The 24,286-nt window shown below is 47.5% G+C and overlaps 1 protein-coding gene across 5 annotated transcripts in view; it reads left to right on the top strand.

The window, feature by feature from the left end:
• Window positions 1-3,038: 3,038 nt before the first annotated feature.
• The window catches only part of PTK2B (protein tyrosine kinase 2 beta), a 107,073-nt gene continuing 85,825 nt past the window's right edge, over window positions 3,039-24,286 (top strand). For 4 of the 5 annotated variants that reach the window (XM_084829522.1, XM_084829524.1, XM_084829523.1 and 1 more), the window contains exon 1: window positions 3,039-3,128. The gene's annotated coding sequence lies outside the window, so the exon portion shown is untranslated. Of the gene's footprint in view, window positions 3,129-3,231; window positions 3,455-24,286 lie in introns of those variants that run through there. The other variant, XM_084829521.1, reaches the window with a different exon arrangement.

Below are 24,286 nucleotides of genomic sequence, written 5' to 3'. Positions count from 1 at the left end.
TACATGCCCTGGTCTCCTCTCGTTTAGACTACTGTAATGCGCTCTACTTGGGGTTACCCTTGAAGACGGTTCGGAAACTGCAGCTGGTACAGAACGCGGCGGCTCGCCTGATTAAAGGCAGCCGCCGGCGAGATCACATCACTCCAGTGCTGAAGGAGTTGCACTGGTTACCAGTTGTTTTCCGGGCCAAATTCAAGGTGTTGGTTTTGACCTTTAAAACCCTATATGGTTCCGGCCCAGCCTATCTTAAGGAGCACCTCCAGCAGCACCAGACAGGCCACTTAACAAGATCAGCCTCGGATGGCCTTCTCTCTGTCCCATCAGCCAGGACAGCTAGACTGGTGGGGACGAGGGAGAGGGCCTTTTCTGTGGTGGCCCCCACTCTGTGGAACTCCCTCCCTAGGGAACTCCGTCATGCCCCCTCTTTAATGAGCTTCTGACATGCATTAAAAACATTGTTGTTCAGGCAGGCATTTGGGGTGGGTTAGGGTATTGTAGAAAATGTTTTTATTGTAGAATTTTATTGTTTTAAACTGTTTTTATTGTATGTTGTACATCGTCCAGAGTGGCTGGGTGACCAGCCAGATGGGCGATTAATAAATTTAATAATAAATACATAAATAAATTCACCCACCTACCCTTGCGCTTCTAGCTTGGAATGTTCAACTTGCAAGGCTGTTCTCTTGTCCCAGACCGGGGTTTCCAACTGCTGAAATAAAACATTCTGGTATCTGGGCTGTGGTGGAGCCATCTGGATCTGAGAGCGGTTCACAGAGCAGGCCTGGGCCTGGGTGGGGAGGAACAAAACCATGCAGTTCTGGCTGGGTCTGGCGGATGGGGCCTATTGGCTTCTAGTGCAGCCTCCCCCAACCTGGTGCTTTCCAGATGTGTTGGACTGCAACTCCCATCATTCCCAGCCTGAGTCGCAGCCCAACACACCTGGAAGGCACCAGGTTGGGGGAGGCTGTTCTGGCGCATGCAGGAGGTGGAGCCCAGCAATTTCTGGAAGGCTTGAGGCTGGAGCCCAAGGCAAAAGTTATACAGCTGGAACTGTGTGCGGTGGTGGGTGATGGCTTTGCTCCTGCATTTCTGGCAACCAGCCTCAAAGCAACAAGCAAATGAAAACGAGAGCAGACTTGCTGGGTGTTTTGCTCTTGTTGTTGTTCTCCCCTGGTCAGTTGGCATTCCTGCTCTGTGCAGCTCTTGCACAAGGGATGTGCGTGCATGTTGGGGAGAGAGGTTGCAGACGTGGCTCCTCTGAGTAATGCAAGGAGCTTGCTGTGGATCTCATCCGTTTGCTGCAGGATGTTCCTGCCTCTGCCATTTTCCTGACTGAATCCAGTTCATTCGAATGTATCCATTCGGACAATATGCTTTTTATTATGTTTAATGAATTAGTTAGGAATTGTATTCATTGTGCCATGCAGGATCCAACCCATCCCATTGCATTCTAACAACCATTCCAGGGGCGGGGGGCAATACCTTTTTGTTTAACAATTTATGGTCCATCCCTGAAATCCACTGTGTAAGCCTCCAGTCACTCTGGGTTTAATGCAGCCTTCCCCAATGGTCATGCTGGCTGGGGATGATGGGAGTTGTAGCCCATCATATCTGAAGGGCATCTTGTTGGGGAAGGCTGGTTTAATGCATCCTCATGGCATTTGGAAGGCCGGAGTGCTTTTCAGTGGCCATTCTGTTTCATCCATTTAATCCTGTCCCAACAAAGCCACCTGGGGGGTTGGTCATAGCATCTCTTCTTCTTTCTCCTGCCACCAGTCCTTGACGTGAGGATAACCAGGCAGCCTGGTGCTAGGGAGATGGATGGCAGCTCTGCTAAGGCGCAGTTGTGCGGAGGGCAGGCAGCCAACCTGTGGCCAAGGTGTTGTGTGGCAGAGACTGTGTGAGATGGTGATCGGCCTGGATGGGGCCGGCGGGGGCAGGGGATCACTATGGTGTAGCCAGGCCTATGCTCCTAGCAGCTTTTCTGGTGCTGCACCAGCTTGCCACCCACAGCTCAGTTGGCATGGAGCAAAATGGCCCCAGGGCATGGAGAAATGGGGTGGGGGTGGAGTGTGCCTGTGTTCTTAGTATACGCCACAGTGGCATCATCTTCTGCTCCAGACTTGTTACATGCATATATGTACCCCCAAAGCTTGGCCATCATTGCAGTAGAGAGCTGAGCATTCCAAAAGCTTTTGTGCGTTCCCAGCAGGTGGCCCTAACACAGTGCGCAAGCATGTGAACATGGAAACAATGTACCCATGCTGCTGGGTGTTTTTTTTAAAGGATCAGTCTGTGAGTTCATCTTTTAAATCTTGATATTATTCAAGAAGGAAGAACAAGTTTCTATTAATATTTGACTCATTTAGAACACGGTATGCCGTTTTTTTCCATCTAAGCTCTATGTCGCGGCTTCTATATCTAGTGATCACTCATGAGATGGAGATATATTTATTTTCCACACACTTAATATCATACATTCTCCACCTACTGTTGGGGTTGGAGGTTGTTAGCTGCAAACGAATCCTTGCCCCCTTCTTTTTCGTTGCTTTTTTGGGCCCCAGTGGGCTTTAATTAGGGACATTGCTGGGGGGTGGGATATGTTCGAAGGTGATATTCGGTTGGCATTAGAATATGCAAGCATTTGTATTATGCAGTATTCTTCATGTGGCATTTAACGGTCTCTGTGTGGCTTGAAAGCTTGCCCGCTCCTACAACAGCAGAAGCTGCTTTCGCAGAGATATCTGTTGTGAACCGAAAGGATTGTGTTTGGGTTCTGCTTCTGCTTCCTCAGCTGCAGTTGCAACGGAAGTCCCCATGCTTGCAGAATATTCATGATTAAGTTTCACACTCTTGAGAACTCCTCCTCTCTGATCTCTTTAAGGAAGTGGGCAGCCAGAAACAGGGGAGTGGCTACATTTAAAAGAAATAATTCTGAGAGGGGGAGAGAGGGAGGGAAAACACACACACACCACCCAACCCAATCTTCCCTCCCTCTCTGTTCAGACATTTGCTCAGGCAGCCAGTTCAAAAGTTCTGTTCACCTGCTCTGGGTGTAAGAGGAGAACGCCACCAGCTGGAAGAGCAGCGACAGCCAGCCGCAGAAGACCAGGCTGGATCTACCTCAGGTGAGTCCCCGACCTTTGCAAAGCAGAGAGGTGGGTGGCTCGTGTTGAGGCAGGTTTCCTGCTTGCCGAGTGGAATCTCACAGCTTTTGCACGGATGCCTGACACACATCGCTGCAGGCAGCAAGAAGTGAAGGTGCAACCAGGAAGTGGGCGAGAGAGTGCATTGCTTAAGCAAGGCCTGCCAGGAGAAGGAGAGACGCAGGGCTTCTTGCGTGACCTTTCGGCCTCTTTCTCCTTCTGGCCTGTGTCCAGCTGAAGAAGCGAACTCTTGGGTAGCGCCTCGGGTCCCCCCTGGACAGCCCTTGGCTTTGAAGGAGGGCAGAAAGGTAGGAGGCGAGTACATTGGGGTCCTGACTGCGCGTTCCGGGTGTCTTCGGGCTGTCTTTCCTCTGAATGTGACACTGCCTTGAAATGTCAGTTGCGCTTTTCAGGCCAAGCGTGGTTCTGGAGAGAGAGCAGCTTTCCCCAACTGGGTGCCCTCCAGATGCGTTGGACTGTAGCTCCCATCATTCCCAGCCAAGAAAGGGTTCAAGTTGACTGCGACAGGGCACATTTTTTAGAGCTTTCTTCCTAAGTCTTGCTTGCCAGCTTGTTCTAGCTTGCCCGCTTGGCTTGAGCCCGAAGCCCAAATTCTTGCTGCTTCTAGGCATGTGTCACCATTGAAGTGGAATATTGCAGCCATGCCTGTCACAAGCTTTCTTGAGACCCATGTCTATGTTAGTGCAAAGGAGGCAGCATCCACCCTTGTTTTAACTGCATGACTCCAGGCCAGATGGGTCTCTGGCAAAGGACAGACAGACATGTGTGTGAGCTGAGAGTTTCTCATTTTAAAAGAATCCAAAATCCTACACACTGGAATGAAGAGAGCAAATTCTCACACACACACACACACACACACACACACCAGTTAACTCACAGGCATTGTGTTTTCTTATTCATTGGTAGCTGTTTGGATTTTTTTTTTCAGGCTGAAAAAAGATTTTAAAAAATCATCAGAGCAGTTACAGAATTTCCTGGCTAGGAAATGCAAAACCCTGGTGGTAGTTTCACAGCGTCTGTATTTGTTTCCTTGGATTCATGCTGGATTTGACAAGACTCAGCTATCTGCACTAGCCGTAAGGGAAGGGCCGGACCTCCATGGATCAGGCCTTAACAGTGCAATCCTGTAATGTCTATTCAGAAGTAAGTGAGTTCAATGGGACTTACTCCCAGGTAGGTGTGCATAGGATTACCTGAGAGTAAGTCCCATTCAACTCAATGGGGCTTGCTTCCAAGTAGACATGTGTAGGCTTTCACTGTTGGTGTAACCCAGTTTCTCACATTGGAATAAATGGTTCACGAATGTGAGAAGGCGAAAAAAGAATCTGCAGTTGTGGCACCTTCTAAAGACCAACATTTTTTCTTGTGGCATCAGCTTCCGTGGGCCAATCCGACGAGGGGGCTCTTCCTACGAAAGCAACAATAACATTGTTAGTTTTTAAGGTGTCTTGAGGCTCGTTTTTGCTGTGACAGTCTAGCATGACTACCATTCTGGAATTTGTCACACATGTTGTATTGTACTTAATTGCCTGCTTTGTACCTGGTTGCAGACAATGGTGTTTGCAGAACTGTCACTTTTTGCAGACATTGGAAATATTATGCCATTGATGGTTTTGGAATAACAAAAGGGCCGGGAAACATGTAGGCTGCCCCCCTCCCCTGCTTCAGAATTTCAGATTTTACCATTGGAGCTGAAAGTCTGAGGTGCCAGTTACTGGAGTTACATGTTTTGTACCTTCTGGCATGGCATTCATTTTGTTTCTGAAATTCACAGCATTTAGAAAGCTGATTACATTTACCTTTGCATGTATGGGAAAGAAGAATACGACTCCATAATTATTGGGCAGGGTGGGGACTGAATCTGCGGTGGCAGAAAGACAGAGAGTACTTGATTTACGAGAGAGAGAAGTGCAGGGGCTAAGCCGCCTGGTCAGGGCTGCCTTTTATCTAAGAAGCCCTTCCCCTATTCTGAAATCCAGGGGGTGGGCTAGTTATGGTTTCCTAATGTTGAGCAAAAGGCACTCTGCACATGTCCCAAGACACTTGCCCCCTGCTTGTCCCAGGACTGAGCCCTGGCTTTGAAAATATGTCCCATAGCCATGAAGAGCAACTGGGAACCAGGGGAGTCTGGAAAGTGATCTCGCCTGGGGTTAACCTGCTCCCTTATGTATGTGTATGTGAAAGATGCTGTGACTGCAAATAACCTAGAATAAGTGTTCAACCCAAGAGTGGCTGACAGTCATTTGGTGGGTGGTGGAGGGAGGTCAGAATTTATGTCCTGCTTGAGAATATAAATCACAGTGTAAAGTGCTCCCTTTGGTTTATCAAAGAGTGCGTGCAAAAGAGTTCTCACTCAGGCTCTTTTATTTTTCTCCCCAAAGAATTGCAGTGAAGAATTGTATTGTTCTTTGTGCAAATTTTCAATACTTTGATGTGTTTGTGTGTTGTGGCCGTTAACCAAACGCATTTGCCTCCCTCTTTTGCACCCTTGCAGAGTCCCCAAAGCCTTGTGCAGCTTTGAAGAATGCTGATCCTAGGGAGAGGCATTTCTGTCCTTGAGCACTATTTTTAGACAAAAGGAGGGATACAAATAAAATAAATAAAATAACAGGTGAGGTGATCAATCTGTTTCTCCACAGAATACTTCTGACTACAGATGGAGGCTCTTGCGGGGGGGGGGGGGGGAATCCCCGCACCTAGAAAATGAGCATGTCAGGGGAGAGATTATATTTGAACCCCTCTTCCTGATATGATAGTTAACTACATGCAGGGAAATTTGTCTGTGGAGGAGTGTTTGATCATGAAAAGCCCCCACCCTCAATCTGAAATCGTATGATCTAGAACTAAGTTGGCCACTAGTGAAAGTGATGGAACTTCTGAGTAGCATATTTAAGATTGGCTGGGAATTAGGGCCCTACCACATTTCTTGGAGTTCAGCACAGAAAACCTAGGAGGTTTTGGTGTATTCTCAGAATTGCAGCAACCTCACCACTTAGAACAAAAAAGAACACCATTTGGAATGCACATTTCAGTGTCTTTTCACAAGTTTGCAATCCACGTGTGTGTGTGTGTATTTTGTCACAAGGAGATAGGGACACATCCTGCGGGTGCTGAGAGAGGAAGAAACAACTGGAGTCCATTTGCGGTTTGTTCGTGTGTGTGTATGGTGGAGGAGGCAGAATTTACTGTTTGAACCACACATTTTCAAGATGAGAAAAAACTTTCTGTTTTTGTTGTGTTGAATTAATATATTTAATTAATCAAAGGGAGAGAAGTTTTGAACAGGGATCTGCCCAAACCTCCAGATCTGCACTAAAGTAATAGCACTTGTTCCGTACCAAAGACAGCCCTCAGAACAGTCATGTAATCCAGGCATATATGCAGTATACAAATTTATGTAAATATATATATACACACACGCACACACATATAAATAAATAAATAAAATATATGTGAACCACCCAGAGAGCTTTGGCTATTGGGCAGTATAGACATGTAATAACTGCCTAAATAAATACATAAATTCGAAAACTGGGTAGATTGAAAGAAGGAACCAGAAGCAACTGTTGTATCCAGTTCTGGGTGCCCCATTTTAAGAAGGACATTGACAAGTTGGAACATGTCCAGAGAAGAGCAACCAGGGTGGTGAGAGGTCTGGAAACCAAGTCCTATGACGAATGGTTGAAAGAGCTGAGTATGTTTAGCCAGGAGAAGAGCAGATTAATGGGAGACATGATAGTGATCTTCAAATATCTGAAAGGTTGTCAGGCAGAAGATGGAGCAAAAGTTGTTCTTTTTTGCTCTCCAAGGCAGGACTAGAACCAATAGATGGAAATGGCAGGGAAGCAGATTTTGGCTAAACATTAAGGGAAACTTTCTAACCGTGAGAGCTGTTCAGCCGTGGAACAGACTGCCTCAGGAAGTGACGGGTTCTCCTTTTCTGGATGTACTTAAGCAGAGACTGGATGGCCATCTGTCAGGGATGTTGTAGCTGCACCTTGTAGTGCAGAGCCAGCGTTGTGCAGGGGGGTGGGCGAGATGATCTCTGAGGTCCCTTCTACCTCTATGATTCTAAGGCTGCAATTTGATATGACATGCGAAATCATAATCAGGATCTCCCATGGTTTTAAAAAGAGTTAATAGCAAGGGGCATATTAGATCAGGACTATATCACTCTGGGGAAGGTGGTGTATATATATGCGTGTGTGTGTATTTTCTAACCCACCCTACACCGATAGGGTGTAGGGTGGGGTACAATAGTAAAAATAATTCAACATAAACCCCCAGCAATATAAATTCAGCACTAATAATCTGATCAACCAAATCAAAACAGAGCTATAGTCAGTAAGATGCAAAGGCTCTGGTGAGCAGCCAGGTCTTAACTGGGTGCCAAAATGAAATCAGTATCAGTGCAGCCAGGTGTCTGAGGGGGCCATGCTATAACCAGGATGTTACAGCCAAGACATCTGTCCACATAATGGACAGCTCCCAACAGTGGGATGCAGAGGAGAGAGAACCCCCTTTCACATCTTAATACTTGGGGAGAGGCCCTCCTGCAGATGTCAAGGTCCCAAACGGTTTAGGGCTTTTGAATATCATCACTAACACCTTTAACTTGGACCAGAAATGTGTTGGTTTGTTGGTTTAACTCAGCCCCACTGTATCATTTTTCTGATTAAAATCCTTCCCTTCTCCCAAGCTGCTACTTGCCCCATCCAGGAAAACATCCAGGCCTCCGCACAGTGTGCATTGGCCGGGTCTGCTTTCCCTGCAGTGCTCCACAATCATGAGGGCTAGTAACTCAGTGGTAAGAGCACTTGCTTTGCATGCAGAAGGTCCCGGGTTCAATCCCCAGCATCTCCAGGCAGGACTACAAAAGACTCCAGCCTGAAAACCTGGAGACCCTTTGTTGCCAGTCAGTGCCAGCAATACTGGACTAGTTGGACCAATGGTCAGTACAAGGCAGCTTCCTATGTTCCTGTGTTCTAAATGGGTTTCTTTAAAGTGACAACCAGTCAATATTTTCAGGAAACCAAACCCGTGCATCAGAACTTCTTCTCACATTACTATTTCTTCAAACCACTTTACATCCCCATGAGCCCCTTTCAGAGGGATGATATCTGGGGCCACTAAAGCTTAAAGCAGCTCTTAACATAAGAACGTAAGAAGAGCCCTGCTGGGTCAGAGCAAGGGTCCATCTAGCCCAGCATTCTGTTCACACAGTGGCCAACCAGGTGCCCACAGGCAGCCCACAAGCAGGACGAATGCAACAGCACCCTCCCATCCACATTCCCCAGCAGCATCCCACCCATGTTCCCCAGCACATTCCGTCTTGTTCAACCTTGCATTGTCATGTGACTGGAAAACCTATATTGGGTAGAATGCTCATTGGCATTACAAAGTCCCCTCCTCTGCTTTCTGTTCCACATGAACAGAGTTAGAATGTTAACCTAAAATAGCACCCCTCAGACTTGGGGATTATTTAATCCAGGGATGGACAGAAAGTAGATTGCCAGATAGTCTGAATTTCAGCTCCCAGCATTCATGACAATTGGCCATGCTGGCAGGGGCTTTTGTTCCAAAACGCCTGGAGAGTTGCCTTCTGCCCATCCTTGATTTTAATCTCATGTGTGGACACAGTCTGGGTGTTTGTTGAGACACCTCCATGATACATGCTTCTAGCTGTCAGATTTTGGACTATGGAAGAGGGAAAGAAAGCGAGACTCCTGAACAAGTGTTCCACTTTGGGTTGCCAGGCTTTCAACTTGCCTCTGCTGCTGTGCCTTGAATGGCTGCTGGATCTGCAAGAATTAGCAGGTGAAAGTTTGCATGGCATAGAGACAAAGAAATCATCATTTGCTGATGCCTGGCCAATGGAAGCTGCTGTTAAAGACACTGGAGCAGATGCCGGCTGAAAAGTTGGCTCCCCTAATCCCATGGGGATAGGGCAGGGGAGTTCCAGGAAATGCAGGGGCTCCCTCGACAGATCCTCAGTCATCAGGGGAAGCCAGCCACACCAGCTGTACCCATATACCGGCCTCATGCTGGTCCTATGAGCATAGGAGGCTGCCCTGTGCTGCACCAGACCAGTGGTCCATGGCGTCCATTGTTCCCTATGCTAAGTGGCAGCGGCTCTCCGAGGCCAGGGCAGAGAGCTCTCCTTGAGCAGGGGGATGTTCACCAGCACTTTTTGTTTGAGGTCCTTTTCAACTGGAGGTGCTGTGGAAGGATAGAGTTGGGGGCCTTCTGCAGGCAAAGCAGGTGTCACGGTGGCCCTCCCGGGGGCTGGCCTGAGCCGTGCTCAGTCAATATGCCCATGCAGAAGGAGGGTGAGGACAACCACGGCCTCGAGCCCAGCCCCTGGATTTTACATGTTGATCACAACCTTTGAACAGAGGTTCCGTCCAGAAGTTCTGCTAAATGCATGGAGGCTGGGGACGAGGTCTTTGTAAATGGGCTCCTGGGATTTCTTCTTGTTGATAGTTAAAATCGTTTAGATGCATCTGTGTGTGCTGTCTGTTTATATGTTTGTATGTAGATGGCTTTTATATTATGTACAATACTATATTTTAAGGTATTTAATCTTTGTAAACCATCCAGAGAGCTCTGGCTCTTGGACAGTATAGAAATGTAATAAATAGAGCCAGTGCGGTATAGTGGCAAGAGTGTTGGACTAGGAGCTGGGAGATCCGGGTTCTAGTCCCCACTTGGCCATGGAAGCTCACCGGGTGACTTTGGGCCAGTCACAGACTCCCAGCCCAACCCACCTCACAGGGTTGTTGTTGTTTATTTATTTATTTCATTTCTGTACTGCCCAATAGCCAAAGCTCTCTGGGCGGTTCACAAAAATTAAAACCAAACAACACACAATAAAACAATTTAAAATATGTAGAACATTAAACCTTGTTGTCAGGATAAAATGGAGAGGAGGAGGATAATGTAAGCTGCCTTGGGTTCCTTGCAAGAGGAAAAATGGCGGGGTATAAATGCAGTCAGTCAATCAATCAATCAAATCAAATGATACCAGCAGGCACCATCCTGACCCCGACCCCGCCCCTTTGCACCCATCCTACAGAGACATGTCTGAACAAGGCTTGGATGTCCCCACCTGTCCCACGCATGAGAGTAGGGCCCTCTAGATATGAGGAGGGACTGTAGCTCAGTGGCAGAAGGTCCCAGGTTCAATTCCTGGCATCTCTATTTTTAAAAAGGTTCTGGACCACTGGGGAGGAGGAAGACCTTTGTCTCTGCCTCCAACCGTGGAGAGCCGCTGCTGGTCAGACTAGACAATATTGGGCTACACGGGCCAGTGATCTGACCTTGATAAAGCAGCTTTCCATGTGTGCCTTGGGTGGCATCATCTACAAAAGAATACATTTTTTTGTTCTTTGAATCTTGGGCTGGCTTCCGCTCTCTACAGTGTTCTAGCAGAACAGCTGCTGTGAGCGAACATCATGTTCCCTTTTTTCTTTTTCTTCCGAAGAAACTCCTACCTCCTCTTCCTTTCCAACCCAAGTATTTTTAAGCTACCCGTGAGCATAACGATGGGAGTGAATGAATGGACGAGAGAGGTGGGAGGTATGTTCCCCCTTCGGGACTGGCATTATGTTTGGGAGCTGGTCCGTGGAAGCCCTCTGCTTTTACTGAGGCTGATCAACGTGAGGTCCACAGCAAACCAAATATCCACAGTCTAACTCTGGAGGAGGCCACGCAAGGAAGGGCTGCATGATGCATCGTCTGAACCAGAGTTTGTTCAAATGGTTCTGGTGAATGTAGCTGCCCTTATAAAGGAATTTACTAGCTCTGCTTCTGTACCTTTAACAGCATCTGGTTACAGGAATTAAATCAGCGGGTGAAAGTTTTCCCGGTATGGTGATATAAATTGGCAGGAATTTATTTCTTTGATTTCTACCCCGCCTTTCTTCCAAAAAATGACACTCAAGGTGACTCCACCTGCTACACTTCCATGTGTTGGACAACTGCTGAGAATGTAGGAGCAGAGCCAGTGAAAAAGATGGCAACCCTGGTTCTGTCTCTGTGCCCCCTGCAGCACCAGGAGTGGTTTGGGTGCCAGTGTGTGTAGGGTGTGTCAGCAATCTATATCGACACATCAGATTGGATGTGCCCAGTATTGATTTGTTAAACGTAGACCATGTTTTCCTTCTGGCGGAGGCCTTGGATTAGTTGTCGGATCCTGTCTGGGCTTTTTCAAACACAGCCCCCACCCCGCCCCAGTGCCAAACTAGTACTTGGAGAGATCCAGGGCCACACACAAAGGAGGAGGAAGGGGGAAATGGTGGTAGTGGGGAGCTCTTTAAATAGTGTTTGATTGTGACAGATAAGAAGGTAAACTCTCTGATGTTTTCTTTCTTTTTTATTTTAAAATGGTAAATGAGGACTCCTGCTAGAGTGGTACAGCAGGAAATACTCAGGTTTCTTTTCTTTTTCTTTGTAAAATGGAGCAAAATCCACCCCAAATCAAGCACTGTTGAACCCCATTTATTTCAGTGGGTGAGTTAAGTACATGCTTACATCCCTCCACTAGAGATCAGTGGGACTTGAAAGCTGGATTATGCCCAGCAGGGTGTGGGTTTTTTTTAAAGGTAGGGTCAAGAGGGAAGCGTGTTCCCCAGCTCGCATGTGAGACCATTAACACAGATGCCTTTGTGGCACACTCCTGTAGCCACAGCTCCGGACGACAGAGCACACGCCTTGCATGCCAGACAGGACCAGGTGCGTTCTCCAGATAAAAGATCCCAGGTCCCAGGGCTGGGAAAGAGTTGGGGTTAAAGAGTAGACTGGACTGGGCTAGATCAGCCACTGAGTGTGAGGCAGCTTCTTAGAAGACACGAGTCGGAAGACCTGAGGTAGCCTTCAGCTGCCTCTCATTTCTGTGACCATGTTGTCATGATGACAACATGGGTTTGGCCGCTCCATGCAGTCTGTGGTTTCTCCTCATGAGCCCAGTTTGCAACACAAGCCGCAAGGCAGCCCACAAGTTCCCAAGCCACAATCCAGGATGCCCTTGGGAAATCCCTCCCAAAGAGGGCTCACTTTGCCTCTTGGTTGTACTGGGGAACCGTCTGTCTGTCTGTCTGTCTGCCTTGTATCCATGGGGAGGACGCGGCGAGGGCAAAGCACCCCTGGCTCCCCTTCCCTCACTGGGGAGGGCATGAAGTGGTGAAGCGGTTCAGGTGACTTTGCCTGTGCTGCACCTTCCCCCATTGCAGAGGACGCAGCCTGGGTGAAGCAGCCCTGACTGAGTCAGAGGCTGGAGCATGGAAAGCCACTCTCCACGCCCCCCGATGTCATCCAGTCCCAAAGGGCCAGGGTGGTCATTTGCCCCACCCCACCCCGAAACTGGTCCTCACCTGCGTTCTAGCCAGTCAGTCGTTTTTAAAGCTGTTGATGACTGCAAGCCTCCTGGAGGCTGACCTCATGGGGGATTTCCTGCAAATTGAGAGCATTTTGAGGTCGTTTGCGGCAGATGACATCGTGGCCAATCTGCAATCACCCCGGAGATTTCTGCTCAACTGGATTTTCTGAGATGACTTTTATTCCATTTGATTTCTTTAATTTGGGTCCTCCATTGCTTTTGGTGCTGTGTGCCCCCATATTTACTTCTTCATGATAGCCCTGTGCAGTGGTGTGTCCTTCACCTGCCCATGACCTCACTGAGCCTTTCCAGTCTTCCGAATCGCTGTGCTCTCCCATTTCGCCAGTAATTAGCCTCTGTGTTGATGCACTTCTCTGATATTTGCATTACTTTGCTTCTCTATGGTTGTGTTAACTCACGTCTCCGATATTGTGTAAAGTCGCTTCTCCGATGTTAAGAGCTTTATTGCAGTAGCGAGTCTTCTTTGAAAGAAGTAAGGGATAGGGAATCCTCCAGAAAAGTCTCTAAGGGTGCAATCCTATCAGGATAGGCGGCTGCCTCCAAACTCAGAGGTAACCACCTATCCAATGCAGGGCAGGAGCAGCACAGAGGAGATCTCCCCCTCCGCGCTTCAGCCACCCTGCATTCATGGCTAGACAACCGATTTCAGCGGTCTAGCTGCGGGAAGTCGGGGGGGCGGATGCCAGATGATGCATAGGAAGTGTTGGAAAAGCAGTTCCACCCTCCCTGCCCTGCCCCCAAGAACGCCCCGTTTTCACTGCTCCGCCCTGCTCTTATGAGCATGGAGCGTGGGGCCAATCCGCATTGCCTATGAGGCAGCATGGGAGGGGGTGGAGGTCAGTTCCCAGGAACCAACCTATCCTATGGCCGTCTAGCCGCTGACTAGTGGCCATAGGATTGCACTCTAAGAGTTTGTAATTCCCTTGATAAAGACCTGTGTTGACATGTGTTGGGAATTAATTGGTGCAGCTGTTCCTTTTTTTATTTTGGTTTCCAGCCTTACACCTGTTTTTTCTGATCCCTATTGGTACTGGAGCCTTCAGATGCTGCACTGGAGAATCAGAGATTTTGTTTTTTTCAGGCAAAAGTGCACACATTGGGGAAAGGTGGACGGAGCAATAATTCCGCAACAGTTTAGTAGAATGGGATGAAATGGGGGGGGCAGGGTGCTGACCTGGGGAGCCTTCTGATGCTGCACTGGAGAATCAAGGATTTTGGCTTCTTCAGGGAAATCTGTGCATATTGGGAAAAATGGGGTGGGAGCAATAACTCCATGATAGTTTGCTGAAACAGGAAGAAATTGGAGTGGTGGGGTGTTCTCATAGGGAGCCTTCAGATGCTGTACTGGAAAATTGGAGATTTGGGCTTCTTCATGCAAAAGGGGGGGGGCTAGGTGGGGTGGGAGATAAGCCTCTCTCATTGGTTGAGCAGCCCCTGCCAGCTTGATGATGTTCCGTTCTACTCCCCCCACCAAACCCAGAAGTATGTTCCTTTGAAACGCTGTGTGACCCATGAAAACTGGATTTTAAATGTATGGTACACTTGGCTTTTCTCGCTTCATGTGTCTCTGACAGCCTAAAGCCAACTCCATGAAAATCTGGATAATACTCCAATGTACTTCTCATTCTGTTGTCATGAAGATTCCCCCCCGCACTGCCGCCACTTTGGGAAAAGGTTAGTCTTGGGTCCCCTTCAGTCAACCAAACACGGAGTGGTCACCACATGTTGACACAGAGCTCATGCTTGCACACACTTTATGCAGAAGAGCTAGATCAGTGTGTGGCAGTTGGGGGCAAGGCCAGTCGACATAATTCTGTCCATGCATTGAGTTTTCTGCAACAATTCCCCTTGCTCACTGCCGGAACCCAAACAGTTGCATGGGAGGTGGGGGTGGGGCGGGGCAGGGGCTGAATTAGTTATCGCTCTAAAGTTAACGCCAGAAATACAGTGGATGGCTACCTGAGATAGGGCCTCTTCTGCTGTGGTACCTGAGGCCTGGAACAGTCTCCCAGTGCCTGGCCCCTTTGCTGCTTGCTTTTAGTGAAGCCTGTTATATTTCAGGGTGCTGCTACACACAAGGCCCTGTCTAGGCGATGGGACATGTCGCAGAGCATCAGCTGATGCACACGGGCAGTTTCATACGAGGGGCGGGGAAGCAGCTTATTAGATCCTCTGGCCCCAAGGGCTTTAGGGCTTCATAGGTAAGAGCCAGCACCTTGAATCAGACTCAGAAACAACTAGCAAGCCAGTGAAGCTTTTTCACAACTGGTGTTGTACCGTCTGGCTGCTGCTTTTGCACTAGCTGTAGTTTCCGAACACTTCTCGAGGGCAGCTCCATAGATAGAGCGTATTACAGTAATTGAGATGTGAAATTAAGGCATGGACCACTGTGGCCAGATGCAGCTGGCACACCAGCCAAAGCTGGGCACAGGCTCTCCTGGCCACTGATGCCATCTGACTATCCAGGAGCAGCGCTGGATCCAAAGGCAGCCCCCAAGCGGCGTGCCTGATCCTTCAGAGGGAGTGCAACCCTATCTAGGACAGGTTGTACTCCCAGTCCCAGGCTGGTCTGCAGACTGACCAACAGGAATGCTGATCAAATTTGCAGATGACACAAAATTGGGCGGGATAGCTATTACCTTGGAAGACAGAAACGAAGTTCAAAGTGATCTGGATAGACTGGAGCGCTGGGCAGAAAACAACAGAATGAAATTTAATAGGGAGAAATGCCAAGTTCTGCACCTAGGAAAAAGAAAACAAATGCACAGTTACAAGATGGGGGATACGTGGCTCAACAACACTACAAGCGAGAAGGATCTTGGAATTGTTGTTGATTACAAGCTGAATATGAGCCAACAATGTGATGTGGCTGCAAAAAAGGCAAATGCTATTTTGGGCTGCATTAATAGAAGCAGAGCTTCCAAATCCCAGGAAATACTAGTTCCCCTCTACTCAGCACTGGTTAGGCCTCCTCTGGAGTACAGTTCTGGGCACCACACTTTAAGAAGGATGCAGACAAACTGGAGAGGGTTCAGAGGAGGGCAACAAAGATGATCAGGGGACTGGAAACAAAGCCCTATGAAGGGTGCCTGAAAGAACTGGGCATGATTAGCCTTGAGAAGAGAAGACTGAGGGGAGATAGGATAGCGCTCTTCAAGTACTTGAAGGATTGTCCCAGAGAGGAAGGCCAGGATCTCTTCTCGATCATCCCAGAGTGCAGGACATGGAAGAATGGGCTGAAGTTCCAGGAAGCCAGATTCCAGCTGAACATCAGGAAAAAATTCCTGTCAGAGCAATATAACAATGGAACCGATTACCTTGGGAGGTAGTGGGCTCTCCCACACTGGAGGCATTCAAGATGAGGCTGGACAGCCGTCTATTGGGGATGCTCTGACTTGGATTCCTGCCTTGAGCAGGGGGTTGGACTCGATGGTTTTGTAGGCCCCTTCCAACCCTCCTATGATTCTGTGATTCTAGGACCATCCCAGCCAGGCATCCCAGAAGGATACCATGACAGATGGTATTGAATGCTGCTGAGAGGTCCAGCAAAACCAACCCTCCCCCTGCCCAGCTCCTGGTGTAGGTCATCCATCAAGGTGACCACAGCTATTTCCTTCCAAATCCCGGCCCAGCACCCAGAAGGAAAAGGATCCAGATAGTGTTTCATCGAAGAAGACCTGGAGTTGCAACGCCACCAAAAAAAGGGAGATAAGAGACTGGCCAATAATTATCAATGGTGGTGAGAGCCAATGAAGGCGTTTTCAATAAAGTTCTTACCACTGCTTCCTGTACAGACTCTGGAACATGGCCCTCTTTCAAGGAGGCATTTGTAATCTCCACAACACAATTGGCCACCTCACCTCTGGCAACTCTTACAAGCCCAGATGGGCACAGGTCTAAGAATCAAGTGGTCAGCCTCATCCTTTCACCCAATTTATCCACACCCGCAGGCAAAACAAACTGAAACTCATCCATCACCATTGGACAGATGGTTGCTTCAAACATCTCATTAGAATCTGTTTTTAACATGGGGTCCAGGTCAGGACAAATATGAGTGATTTTTATCAGCGAAGTGTTTTGCAAACTTGCCACAGCGGGCTTCAAATAGTTCCTCCTCACCATCTTGAAGAGCAAGATGTAACACCCCTTAACTACCCAAAATAATTCCACTGTGCTGACACCATGGAGGCAGACAAAAAAGTCTTCTTTGCTGCCCTCAGTGCCATGGAATAGGTCCTTATGTGGACGCTAACTCATATTTGATTGGATTTGGCCTGAGTTTTTATCCACTATCACTTGAGCCATCTACCCAGGGGCTTCATTCTTTTAAGCTCCTCAGAAAACCCAGGAGCTCACTCTGCATCTGGGGAGAGGACACTTGTGTCAACTGCCCTGGTCCTCTCCCCATTCCACAAATCCAGCAGGACTTTAACAGCATCATCAGCCCTAGTGGCAATTCAGGAATTGCCCAGGATCCATTAGGTTCCCAGGCAATCAGTTTAATAGGCTCCCTTGCCTGTTAAGCGGAAAGCACAGGCAACTTGAGGTTTTGGTCTCCAACTGTTGTAATTGGTTGTATCTAAGAATGCATTGGGCTCAGTACACTTCTGTGCACCTAGATGCTTTCTCTTTTCCTTTCCCAACAAATGTAAATTCAGCCAACATTGCTATGTGTTCACAACAAGGTTCCTATACCTTGTACAGAGTAGGGCATTTGAGCAGGGGCAGTCTCCTTCTCTAATGCGAAGAGAAAAGTCACTGGAAAAGACCCCCTGATGCCGGGAAAGAATGAAGGCAAAAGGAGAAGGGGGCGGCAGAGGATGAGATGGCTAAGATAGCATCACCGATGCAAAGAGTATGGACTTGAGTGCACTCCGGGAGAGAGCGGAGGACAGGAAGGCCTGGCGTGCCATGGTCCATGGGGTCACGAAGAGTCGGACACGACTTAACGACTGAACAACAACAAGTCTCCTTTACCTCTGCATGACCAGCTGCATTTCTGGCACAACTTTTAAAACCACAGGTGCTCTACTCTTTGATTACCCTACCCTGGAAAGATGTGAGTTACCCTGCTTTGGTAGTGTTTACATGACTAAAGGTTGCCGCATTTTTGTTTTTCTTGTTGTTTTTAATGGCTACTGTTCCAGTACATTTAAAAGTAGCCTGATGATGCACTGAAATGCAGGAGTCAGCCAGGTAAAACTTCAAAGTGTGCCAGGCCTGACTTAAAGGCACAGAAGCAGTTTTAAAAGGCGGCGACCTCAGTTCAACGGAACATTATAAGATATGGGGCTGATCCAGCTTTTATCAGGACCGCTACGGGCATAAGATGAAGACAGATCCAGGTAACACCTGGATTTTATATTTTTCAAAATGGGGGATCCACCATTGTCTGTTTCTTCATCTCAGCAGTCCTAGGGTCAGGCCTAGGTGCAACCTGAAACCTGCATAGCGCCTGGCAGAGCCTTATCTATCTGCTGCCTCCTCCCACATCCCATCTTAAGACTGTGACTAAATGCACTCTCTGTGGCTGCAACATCAGCCAGCTTTTTTCCTCCCCCCCCCCATCTGCTTTGAAGAGTGCAGAGAACTCTTGAAGAGAACTCTTGAAGAGAACTCAAAAGCTTGGTCTATTTTGCGACATTTTGGAGTTTGGAATTTCCCGTAATGCATATATGCAATGAACTGCGATGTGTGAATGCAAGAAACAGGTTTATCAGTTACACTCCTCAGGAAGCCATGCCTCGCTATTCCATGCATATTCAGAAGGAAAGCCTCCTGGCCCTGTGTAATGTGTGAAACGGCTCTTGGCAAGAACATAAAGCAAGTGTTTGTTATAGTGTGCACTTGTTTAAACAGAAAATGATATTATTGCCCAGGACACATAAGTCTGGCCCAGCCTCAGGGTTTAGTCATGATGAGAAGAGAGCAGGGAGGGAAAGTGTTGATGAAATGGCTGTTAGAAGTCACAAAAAGTATTTCTGGTGTGATTAAACCTGCAATTTTCAAGTTGAGACTTAAAAACCTTTGTCAGGACATTTGGCTCCTTCCAGTGAGGGACACCTCTGTAATCTCCATTCTTTGGATCTCTCCGTTTCTCTTTTAGAGGGCAGAGATAAGTGACCTGTGTAGGCTCAAAAGGCAAGGCTGGCCATTAACTTTCTGGACTTTGAAGGTGTCTCTCTGACTCAGAATGTGCCTCAGCTTCCCCCAGGAGTAAAAAGACCAGGCTGGGCAGTGGCTGGAGGTGAGAATCTCTCTCAAGCTCACTCTTCTTCCCCGACACCGTCATCATGATCATGTTGCTGTTGCTTCTGTCCGCTTGGTCCTTTCCATATTGTTGGGCAAGAGATGTGCAGTTGCTATTCAGGGGCTGCTGGGAGCCAAGTTTATTTTCCTCCATGAGGCCTGAAGAGAAGAGGGCAGATGAGGTTTTGGGGGCCCTGGGCCCACCTGGTCATGTTCACGTGTAGGCTTTTATGACATCTCTCAGCCAGAGGCCAGGCTGGTTGGAAATTATGGGAGTCCAACTCATGTGGAGGGCACCAGGTTCCACATGGCTGTTCTACGATCTGATCCAAAAATAAAGCTCCTCGGTCTGTCTCCTGATTAAAAAAAAAAGTTGATTAATCATTTAAGTTTTTGTTTACTAATCAATTAATGAATTGAATTTTCATATGGAAAAAAAACCAAATAGTTTTGAAGCAAGATTTGAGTTTGTTTTTAACCAAAGGGAGGTGTTTTTATAATCACATCCATTTTCCTAAAGTAGCATTTAAAAAAAAGAACAAAAAAACTCTAATCAGAACACCTTTGTAGTTGATCAGATGTTTTAAAATGGATTAAACTTACTGATTAAAACAAGATTCTAAAGTTCTAGAGTTCCCGACCCCATTGTAAAACACTGGATAATAGAAGTAGAGATTTCAAGATCTGGACTGCAGTTTCCAAAAAGCAATGGGAGCAACACAAAATATGTTTTGCCTTCAGTCTGTCTGATGATCCCAGGTTTGGCGTCACGCCTTGCCCTGCCTGGCCCAGTGCTGGAATTCCTGGCTTGCAGTCCTGGCCTTGTGGCAGCACTCCATAGGCAGGTACACTTTCTCCTGTTTAGCCCCGGAGGCCTCGTCTGCAAGCTGACAGGAAATGCTGGCTCTCTGCAAAAGTGAATCTTTCTTCACTAGCTGGGGAATTCAGAAAGAATATTTTTTGCTCCCCGAAACCAGCTTCTGCAGCAGAACTGCTCACTGTCTTTTGGGTGCTGCTTGAGATTGAGAGAGTAGAGGGTGACTAAAAAAAGAAAGTGAAAGAAAAAAAGCTGGAATAAGAGAAGCAGAACGTCTTGTACCGGATGCAGCAAAATCCTTTTTTATTGGGAGGCTATGAAACGACAAATCAGGACCATCTGTGGCAGTGTGAATCACGATGGCAAGGGATGGCTGAGGCGGCAAGCGGTGGAAGGCGCTGCTAAGTTGGCTGAGCAAATGCATCGCCCTCTGGCTTAGAGGGGCATCCGAAGAGCCCTGTTGCATCAGAGGGCCCATTGAGCCCAATTTCCCATTTGCAGCAGCAGAGCAACCAGCTAGAGACCTCTGGGAAGCACAGCATGAAAGCCGCCACTGCTCACGCCATGATTTCCCCCAAGCTGGCTCCATTAGCTATCATGGCGAGTGCTCTGTCGTGAATGAGTCTAGTTCATCTAAGGCAGCGGGCACACCCCTGCATGTGGCAGCAATGAATACAAGCTTCACTTTGTTGGTGTGGAGGTTAAATCTAATGGCCACTGCTACTGTCATCTTGTGGCAGTGAGTTCCGTAAATTAACTATGTGTTGCATGAAATACCAGACCCTTTTTGTCCATCCTGATCATGCTGGCAGTTTGGGCACGATGAAAGAAGGTGAAAAATTCATTTCTATGCACTTTTTCCGTATCATGCATCATTTTATGAACCTCTGTTGTGCTCCGTAAGGCAGGGATGGGGGAACCTCAGGCCTGTGAGGAGTCCCATATTTGGGTGGCGAGGGGTCCCCTTCCATCCTGCCAGCTTCTCCCCAATCCTTGCCCCCTCTCTCCCCCAAGCTGAAGATCTCTCATCTCTGAGCAGCCGCCGATCAGAGATCATGACATTTTCCCAGATGAAATTCGCTTGTCTCCGACTTCTGCAGAGATCAGAGAAGAGATTTTCCCTGCTCTCCACCCACCCCACCCCACCCCCAGCGTACTGCATTTAGGCTTTAAAGGACCACCTCCATGTGGGCCGGGTTAACTAAAATAAGCCGGATTAGCCAATTTCTGAAAATCCAAGAAGGAAGATTTCAGTACCTTCTTCCTCTGACCTGTCTGACACCCACTCCCCTTGCCTTTACTACTTGACCCTTGATGGAGAAGAGCTGAGAAAATGAAGCTGCTATTTTAATAGTTTCATTCTTCCTAGTCTGCCAGCTTCTATATCCGCTCTGCACACCTACTCTTCTGGCGGCTGCTTCCCCATGTTCTTGTGCCATATGCATATTCTAACGTATTGATTTGTTTCCCAACGTTGAGTTGGGTGGGCTAAAAACTGGAATAAATAAATGGAGGCTTCAAGCTTGCATTGATTTTAATTGGTGGATCAAACAACATAGGGCACAATCCGCTGGAAGGTTCTCCTGCGCAAGCCTCATTGAAATGAATGGGCACAGCTGTTTCGCAGCACCCATTTGTTCCAGTGGGGCTTTCTCAGGAGAATCCCTCTGAGGGGCATTCTTGTTTTTAGCTCTGGAACATCCTGTAATCGGGAATGAAACATAAAATAGGGAAGCTGTAGTCACCCCCACTTCTACCAATGGATTCTCTGCATCCTTTGTTAATTCAGTTGCAACCCATCCCACGCTTCTAAGGGTGTTTCCGACAAAGCTTTTATTCTGCAGTCACCCTGCCTCCGTCACAGAATGTTACCGGGGTCCTCCAGGTGTCAGCATCTTCCAGTCATGAGCATCCAGTGTTTTCCCACCACTTCTGTCCTCCTGTGGAACTCCCTCCCTAGGGAACTCTGCCGTGCCCCCTCTTTCATGAGCTTCCGCCACGCACTGAAAACCTGGTTATTTGGGCAGGCATTTGGGGGTGGTTTAGGGTATTTTAAGGTTTTAATGTATAATTTTACTGTTTTAAATTGTACTACTGTACATCGCCCAGCGTGGCTGGGTGACTGGCCAGATGGGCGATTAAGAAATTTAATAAATAAATAAAAAATAAAAAAATTTGTACTGTGGAAAACCTGTTAAGGAGAACAAGATGGAATAGCTGCACAGTGCTTTCTAACTGGTAGCGCTAGGAGCCCTCTGTCTAGATGCACCCTTATGGTAGCTTCCAAAAAGGCAAGTCTTTTGCAGGCTTGATAGCATGGACATTTATTTAAGTTTAATTGATTAAACATTGGACAATTTGACAAATGGTTTTTAAAAAAAATTGGGATAAAGCCCTAATATATAAAGCCCTAATTTTATATTATGTGACTTTGAATGATGCAATGGCTGGTGGTGTTTTAGGAGAGGCAGGGTTGCCAGGTCCCTTGTATTCAGTTTCCCTCCTTTTAACCGCCTGTTCAGAATATGCAGAACAACAATAAGCTTTCAAATCCAGCTGTCTAAAGTAATCTAAACAGCACCCCTCCCTGCGCGCGTGCACCCCTCCTCCTTTCTTGTCCTTCTTCCCCTCCCACACCTGGAACCATAACAGATTGCATAACACACTGTCAAAGAAACTCCCTGTGCCAGAGTTGGAAGTAAGATGCTTTTTCCCCTTATGTTCCTCCTCGAATCCAGCACAAAGCATCATCAGGGGTTATAGCAGGAGGCAGAGGTGACTCACCGCCAGCCATTAAGGAGCTGTGTGCCTGTGTCTTTTAAAATAAATTAATGGGTATGCAGCTGCATGCTACCTAGAAACAAGGGAGGAAAGAAGAAGAACAACCTGGAAATCTGAGAAGGCTTCTTAAAGATCTTCAGGCATGTGTTGTTGTTCAGTCCTTCAGTTGTGTCCGACTCTTTGTGACCCCATGGACCATAGCATGCCAGGCTTTCCTGTCCTCCGCTCTCTCCCGGAGTGTGCTCAAGTCCATATTCACTGCATCAGTGATGCTATCTAGCCATCTCATCCTCTGCCATCCCCTTCTCCTTTTGCCTTCAGTCTTTCCAGCATCACGGTCTTTTCCAGGGAGTTTTCTCTTCGCATTAGGTGGCCAAAATATTTGAGCTTCATAGAATCATAGAATAGTAAGGTTGGAAGGGGCCTACAAGGCCATCGAGTCCAATCCCCTGCTCAGTGCAGGAGCTTCAGCTTCAGTATCTGTCCTTCAGCTTCAGTATCTGTCCTTCCAAAGAGCACTCAGGGTTGATTTCCTTTAGGATGGACTGATTTGACCTCCTTGCAGTCCAGGGGACTCGTAAGAGTCTTCTCCAGCACCACAGTTCAAAGGCATCAATTCTTCGGTGCTCAGCCTTCCTTATAGTCCAGCTCTCACAGCCATACGTTGCTACTGGGAAAACCATCGCTTTGATTAGACGGACCTTTGTCGGCAAGGTGATGTCTCTGCTTCTTACTATACTGTCTAGGTTTGCCATAGCTTTCCTCCCAAGGAGCAAGTGTCTTTTAATTTCCTGGCTACAGTCACCGTGTGCGGTGATCTTGGAGCCCAAGAAAATAAAATCTGTCACTGCTTCCATTTCTTCCCCTTCTATATGCCAGGAAGTGATGGGGCCAGATGCCATGATCTTCGTTTTGTTAATGTTGAGTTTCATACCAGCTTTTGCACTCTCCTCTTTCACGCTCAACAAGAGGCTCTTTAGATCCTCTTCGCTTTCTGCCATTAGGGTGGTATGGTCTGCGTAACTGAGGTTGGTGATAATTCTCCCGGCAATCTTAATTCCGACCTGTGATTCATCCAACCCGGCGTTTCTCATGATGTACTCTGCATATAAATTAAATAAGCAGGGCGACAATATGCAGCCTTGTTGTACTCCTTTCCCAATTTGGAACCAATCGGTTGCTCTATGTCCAGTTCTTACTGTTGCTTCTTGACCCTTGTACAGGTTTCTCAGGAGACAGGTAAGGTGGCCTGGTACTCCCATCTCATAAGAATTTGCCACAGTTTGTTGTGATCCACACAATCAAAGGCTTTAGCATAGTCAGTGAAGCAGAAATAGATGTTTTTCTGGAATTCTCTTGCTTTCTCCATGATCCAGCCAATGTTGGCGATTTGATCTCTAGTTCCTCTGCCTCTCCGAAACCCAGCTTGTACTTCCGGTAGTTCTCGGTTCGCATACTGCTGAAGCCTAGCTTGTAGGATTTTGAGGATCACCTTGCTGGCATGTGAAATAAGCGCAATTGTACGGTAGTTCGAACACTCTTTGGCATTGCCCTTCTTTGGAATTGGAATGTAAACTGACCTTTTCCAGTCTTGTCGCCATTGTTGAGTGTTCCAAAGTTGTTGGCATATTGAGTGCAGTACTTCAACAGAATCATCTTTTAGGATCTTAAATAGCTCAGCTGGAATACTGTTATCTCCGCTAGCTTTGTTGTTGGTAATGTTTCCTAAGGCCCACTTGACTTCACTCTCGAGGATGTCCGGCTCAAGTTCAGTGACCACACTATCATGGCTATCAGGGACATTAAGGTATTTCCTGTATAGTTCTTCTGTGTATTCTTTCCACCTCTTCTTAATCTCATCTGCTTCTGTTAGGT

This window comes from Heloderma suspectum, chromosome 1 (genome assembly GCF_057233095.1).
Source record: "Heloderma suspectum isolate Gila_16-S chromosome 1, 16-S_ref, whole genome shotgun sequence".
Taxonomy (NCBI): domain Eukaryota; kingdom Metazoa; phylum Chordata; class Lepidosauria; order Squamata; family Helodermatidae; genus Heloderma; species Heloderma suspectum.
The sequence above is the reverse complement of the archived record's forward strand: the minus strand, read 5'-3'. Positions and strand labels throughout refer to the sequence as shown.